Source organism: Leptonychotes weddellii, chromosome 11 (genome assembly GCF_054177405.1).
Source record: "Leptonychotes weddellii isolate Sample4059 chromosome 11, ASM5417740v2, whole genome shotgun sequence".
Lineage (NCBI taxonomy): Eukaryota > Metazoa > Chordata > Mammalia > Carnivora > Phocidae > Leptonychotes > Leptonychotes weddellii.
Genome location: NC_138379.1, coordinates 13,350,512 through 13,356,938, shown reverse-complemented (window position 1 = coordinate 13,356,938; position 6,427 = coordinate 13,350,512). Strand labels below are relative to the sequence as shown.

Here is a 6,427-nt window from a genome sequence, read left to right as displayed (position 1 = left end):
CGGCGGATGGGTAGCTCAGCCTGGGTCTGGCATTACACTTTGGCCTGTCCCTCCAGTGCGTGCCTACTTCTTAACCCTTTCCCAGCCAGGCAGCAGCAGGGAGGTGCATCGGAGGAACCCCCGGGGCCTCTCTTCAAGAGAGTTTTTTTGGTCATTGGGTTCGGTCATTGGGGTTTGCTCCCTCCAGCAAAGGAGCCTGTAATGAAGACCTCCTGGCCCCAGTCTTCCTCCCCAGGAAGGTCTGTAATTAGTGCAGGAGGCGAGGCTGGGGAAGCTCAGACAATGTCATTTGAACCAGGATGAGACAGGGCTCAATTGCTAGTCTGCACATTTTTTTTTTCCTGGTGCCATTTCATATACAAAACTCCAGCAAGCTTAACCCTTTTCTGGATGGGCCCTGATGCTGGGGTTTCAGCCTGGCATATCACCCATTCCTGTGCCCAAGTGTTCCCATCTCACCTGCCCCCCATGCACACCCCAATGCAGGGGAGCCGTGATTTCCAGCTTCCCTAACAGCCAACACTCCATCTGACAATCCATCATCCAACAAGCCTTTGGAGAGGGGACCCAGAGGAAAGTCTACCATCTTGCCATCGAGGAGATTACAATCCTCTGGGCAGTGGAGGAATGCAAACCAGCAACAGGTGGTAAGTGATGCAAGACACGATAGAATGAGATGGTGAGGACCAGCAAGGGGCAGGGAAGGAAGTCGCATGCAGGAAGCATTCTGTAAATATGTACTGAGAAGAGCCATCTTCCCGGAGCAGAGCATTTTGGCAATCAGGGTGTAAGGGCCGAACCCACAAGGAGAAGGGAGGCAGGCAAAGCCTTGGCAGCTCTAAGCCAGCCCCAGATGGAGACAAATGTCAGAGTCTACTTGGAGGCAGAGGCTTTTGCTTCCTCTCTCCTTGCCCTGAAGCACTCATTCTGAATCCCTGAACTACAGTTCATCTCACACTGCCGTACAACCTGTCTGATCACAGATCCGAGACCCCACTGGACTTTGAGCAACCTAAGGGCTTTGTCTCTTCCTCTGGTCTCTGATGCCTAAGCACAGAGCCTAGCTCTCAAGAGGTACTCAATAAATGCTCATTGAATAAATGACTGAGTTTGGATGGGAGGGTGGAGGTGTGGGGAAGAATCTACCTCTACAGCCTTTCCCAGAGGGGATGCCAATTGTGGCCTCACTGCTCCTATAAATCATAGCACAATCTCCCTAACATGTAAAGAGCTTCTAAAAATCAATAAGACAAGACCGACCACTAATTTTTAAAAGGTCAAAGAATATGAACAGAGTCTACAGAAAAGGAAACATAAAGTGTTCTAGGGCATCTAAAATGACTCTCAGCCTCACTAATAGAAGAGAAATGCAAGCTGGAAACCATTTAAAAGTTTACTAATATCCTCTATTTGAAAGACTGTAGAGAAATCAGCACTGTCGTATATTGCTCCTTGGGGGTGTAAATTGATATGAACTAGTTGACAATATCTATTGACATTACAAATGCATATTCTCTTTGACCCAGTAATCCCATGCCTGAGAATTTACCCTACAGATATACAGTGCTTGAACAAGGCTATCATTACTGCATTGTTTGTGATAGTAAAAACTTGGCAACAATCCAGATGTCCATCATTTGGGGACAGGTAAATAAATTAAGGTACAGTCATACAATGGGTAGCTATGCAGCTACTAAAAAAAAAAAAGAATGAGGAAGTTCTCTATGTTCTAATATAGGCAGACCTCCAAAACAGATAAAATAGGGGGGGAAAGATATAGAACAATGTATATAATAATCCTCTTTTCAGTTAAAAAAGAGAAAGAGATGGGGCACCTGGGGGCTCCGTTGGTTAAGTGTCCGACTCTTGATTTCGGCTCAGGTTATGATGTCAGGGTCGTGAGATCGAGCCCCACGTCGGGCTCCACACTGAGCATGGAGCGTGCCTAGGATTCTCTGTCTCCCTCTGCCCCTCCCCACCACTCTCTCTCTCTCACTCTCTCTAAAAAATATATAGATACATATGCATACACACACATACACACCCCAAAGAAGATGCCCAAGGAAGTAATTAAATTGATTATACATTGGTTAAAGGGTGGGAACGTAGTGGTGAGGATGGAGGGTATAGGGATGGGAGGATTAACTCTCATTGTATTCCTTTTTTTATGTTTTGAGTCACATGACATATTATCTATTCAACAAATTCAAAAAGACAAAAAAAAAAAAACCCTCAAAAGCCATCTGCCTGGATATTTGGGGTTCTAGGTTTTTTCCCAAGTTGCTAGGTAGAAAGGATCTCACCTCAGCTGGCAGCCCCTCTTTCACTTTCCCTCCCCAGGCCCTGCCATATTTTCCTGAGGCCTTGGGTCCCAGTCTGGGGTGGCTGTCATCCCAAGCGGTACTTCTGTAAGCACAGACTATGACATCAGACCAAGTCACTGTGTGAGCCTCAGGAAAACAGGATGATCCTGGTATCTGCCTCCAAGGGGTGTGATAAGGCTTAAACGAGGCTTAAATAAGAAAAGGCATAGGAAATGCTTAGCATAGATCCGGAAACGTGATAAATGTTATTGTATAAATGTACCAGACCCACTGTTCATATTTTTTTGCCAGTATATTTATCGGATTTTTGGTCTTTATCTTATTGATTTATAGGGGCAATTTATGGATTCAGAAGATTGAGATCCTCATGGCAAATTGGCAGAGCATTGAAGGGCCATGGGACCATAATATATGGCAGTGTGTGAGAATCATTATTTCTGTGATGATTTCTCCCCTGGGCCATGCATGCGAGTGTCTGCAGGCATCCCACATTAGAGGCCCCAGGGCTCATCTGGACAGGCCCGAGGGACGGAGTCTTTATTCATTGGCTCTACGTCACTGTGTGACTCTGCCAGCATCCCCTGGGTTGCCAGAGACTGTCATTCTCCACTTCAGCTCTCAGAACAACATCCCCTTCCATTCTCGATTAGACTTGTTCTTTGTGCCTTCCCAGAGGTCCCCAGGTTTGTGGAACACATGTGTGGTGCCCGCTCATGTAAGGACTGAATTCACTAATGGATGAGTTAAGGCCAACCCTGGGAATCCCTAAGTCTTCACGCACGGGCTCCCCAGGGGAGACAGACTCCAGATGGACAGGCCTGAAGGGGTGCAGCAAGGGATCAGCGCCCAGAACACACACCACTGGAGCCCCTCACCCTGATCCTTGGATCCTTGGTGCTTGCTTGCCATAGAGCTGAGAAAAAATGTGGCTCCCCTGGGCCCACATCCATTCATTTTCTCCAGGGAATTAGTCCGCCCTTCAATTCTGGAGGCTCCAGAAATGTTCCTCAGAGCATCTGGAATATATATTTGCTCTCACTGGTGATTGCCAAGGCCAGCTCTGCTGGTTTTCTGTTTGTTCTGCTCAGCCATGGGAGCTGGGGCTGGTCCCTGAGGATGGGGGATGCCCATGGCCCCCAAAGTCCTCTCTCTCTCTGCATGACATGGGATGGGAGCCCTGATGTGGACCTGCTCTTCAAGCAGAGGAGCCTGGATGAGGGCCACCGAGAGTTAAAGGTTTGAGTCTGCAAAGCCCCCAGGCTCCTTCCAATGCCCCAGAAAGCCCCCAATTACTGGGCAACTTGTCCAGTCCTACAGTCTGGTACAGTGGAAAGATTAAGTCAAACAGACCTAAGATCAAATTCCCACTCTCTTGCTTAATAGCTCTGTGACCCTGGACAAATAACATAACCTCTCTGAGCCTCACCTTCTTCATCTAAAAAAGTAAGAATATTTTTGTATTTATACCTTATTTCAGGGTACATTAAAGATATTTGGGAAACCCTGCAGACAATGGAATTAGACAGCTTTTAATAGAGGAAAAAGGATACAGAGAAAGGGGGATAAAGACCTAAGATGAAGCCAGGGCCACAGTCAGTTTGTGAGATGCACCACCCGTGAGATCCTCTTGCAAGAGGTGTGCCCCAGCAAATTCACCTCTGAGCTTCCTGACAGCCCAAATAAAGGAAATTCAATGAGACACAAAATCCAAAGTGGCCATGAGATTCAAAATAGACCCACCGCTCAGAAGCAACCAGCTTTTCTGTGTCCTGAAGTCAACGAAGCTCTCTCCCCTGGACCTTCCAAAGGGGGCAAGTCGGGGAGGAGGAGTGTGTGCACAGTGAAGATGAGGCTATCTTCTAGAGCTTTTGTGTGTTTGAAATAGAATAAAATGCCTGACGGCAACCCTTAGAGTGGCCAGCACATAGTAGGTGCTTAATATGTCCTTCCTTCCTTCCTTCCTTCCTTCCTTCCTTCCTTCCTTCCTTCCTTCCTTCCTTCCTTCCTCCTCAGTCCTCTGTCTCCTCCCAGGTAAGGAGTATCTGTGAGATCTTTCGTGCACACAGCCGTCAGCTCTTCAATCCTTCGGCACACGCTAATTAAATACTTACCATGTACCAGGCTCTGGGGAAGGCCAATGCGGGAACTGCCCTAAACCTCACTAGATTCTTTCCTGCTGTCCTCAGATCCTTGGTCTCAAAAGTTCTCTCCCTCCCCCCACCACCCACCCTTTTGGGTCTCAGGGCTCTGCCTCCCCTGGAACAGGCCTATAAACCCCAGGGAACCCCACTCTTGTGGCTTGCCCCTCATTCCCCACATAGCTTCAGGCTGCTCCCTCCTACCACCACATTCATGGAGCTCAGCCATGTGCAAAAGCACAATTAATATTCCACTCAGTCTCCCCCGGCCCTGCTGCCTATTGGAAGAAGATGGAAACCAGATTGGCGGCCGCACGCGCTGGCATGGATGTGCACGGAGGGGTGGGCCCACCCCTAGGTGTGAGCTGGCGCTTTCTCCCCTGAGGCTCAAACGTGGGCACGAATGGCAGAAGCCCCCCCCCGCCCCGACCAGGTCGGTCCGCACCTCCAGACACAGGATCAGCCGCCCGAGCGGCGTGAGCAGGCATGGTCACACGGCCGCGGACTGCACACTCAGCTCCTGGCCAATCGATGCCCAGAGAACACAGGGGCACCTCACATACAAAGCCCACATTTGCTTTCTGGACAGAGGGAGACAGAATCATAGCAGCTCAGGGCTGGTCGGATGGAATCTGAGCGATCATCCTGTCCCAGACCCTCATTTTACAGAAAAGAATCTGAAAGCCTGGCTTAACCTTGAGTGTTATCAGGCCCCGCTAACCTGAACACTGCCTGGGTGCATTTTAGCAAAGCTTTGGATTTAAATGCCCGATGCTGCCTCTGTGCTTTCCTGCTGATGGGCCGCTTCGGCCTCGCCAGCCTTGGAGGTTGGGGAAACTGAGGCATAGGGGCAGGCTGGGGGTGAACTTGGCAAGTGCGGCAGATGATGGGCAGAGTCCAGCCTCTAACTTTCCTCCCTCTCAGTCCCCTATTTCCAGCTCTGCCAGGCCTAGGTGGGGCAGGATTTGCAGGAGAGTGTGCCCGACAACATGAGGGCTCAGGGAGGCAAGAGGAAAGCCTGGCGTGGTTGATTTTTCTCCCCTGACTTCTGACTTAGAAAGCAAAGGGGCTGGAGGCTGGATACCTGAGAGTACGTATGTCTCTGGGGTTGGAGCCAGTGGCCTGAGTTATAGAGGCATCTAGAAGCAGAGTTGCTACAGGTGATTCGAGGTAGAGGAAAGAAGGGTGAGTTCAGAGCAGGACTGAGCAAAGCAGGAAGCGGGTGGAGCTGTTCCCCAGGCGGCAGGCAGACCGAGGGCCAAGGGGCGGGCCTGCCTCCAGTCCAAAGATGGGACAGTAGAACAGAAATTCAGGGAAAGTGAAGCTAAGATAATTACCAGGAAAAGTCGCTGGAAGAGAGGCAAGTGTTTTCTTAGTCCTTAAGGAACTTCAGTCTTCAGAGAATCTGGAGAGGGAAAAAAATCTATCTTCAAGGTCCTTTTCCAAGGAACGGTGGCTGGTGATTCACTAGCTGCTGAGGAAGGCCCTGGAAGGCCCTCCCCTCAGCTCCTGCCTCTCCCTAGTGAGCAAACCCAGTTCATCTGGGGTGAGTGGAAAGGGCCCTGGGTAAGAAGCCTGGAGGCCCAGATTTCAGCCCTCTCTCTGCCTCATTGAAGCTGGTGACCTAAGGCAAGCCTCGGTTTTCTCATCTGAGGATTGGGGATGATAATAAATCATGTTTCATCAAATCTAAGAATCGATATCATCAATTATATGATGCACCACTATATTATGTACATTAACAAGGAAAAAACTACCTAACTACCACATACCATCGATTATAAGACACATTCTGATTTCAGCGATGCTAAAACGTGCATCCCAGAATCAGTGAATATGATACTCATTTCACAAGCTTCTTCCAAGAATTAAACGTGATAATATAAGTATTTAGTGCCTGGCACAACGCAAGTACCCAATAGATTTCAGGTATTTTTATGGTTCGGGGTGGAGCAGGGAAGGAAC

The 6,427-nt window shown here is 49.1% G+C and overlaps 1 long non-coding RNA gene across 1 annotated transcript in view; it reads right to left on the bottom strand.

Moving 5' to 3' along the window:
* LOC145716140 (uncharacterized) overlaps positions 1–5,922 on the bottom strand; it is a 15,488-nt gene extending 9,566 nt beyond the window's left edge. Inside the window, exon 1 of the long non-coding RNA XR_014138580.1 lies at positions 5,800–5,922. This is a non-coding gene — a long non-coding RNA (uncharacterized LOC145716140). The remainder of the gene's footprint in view (positions 1–5,799) is intronic.
* Positions 5,923–6,427: the final 505 nt, after the last annotated feature.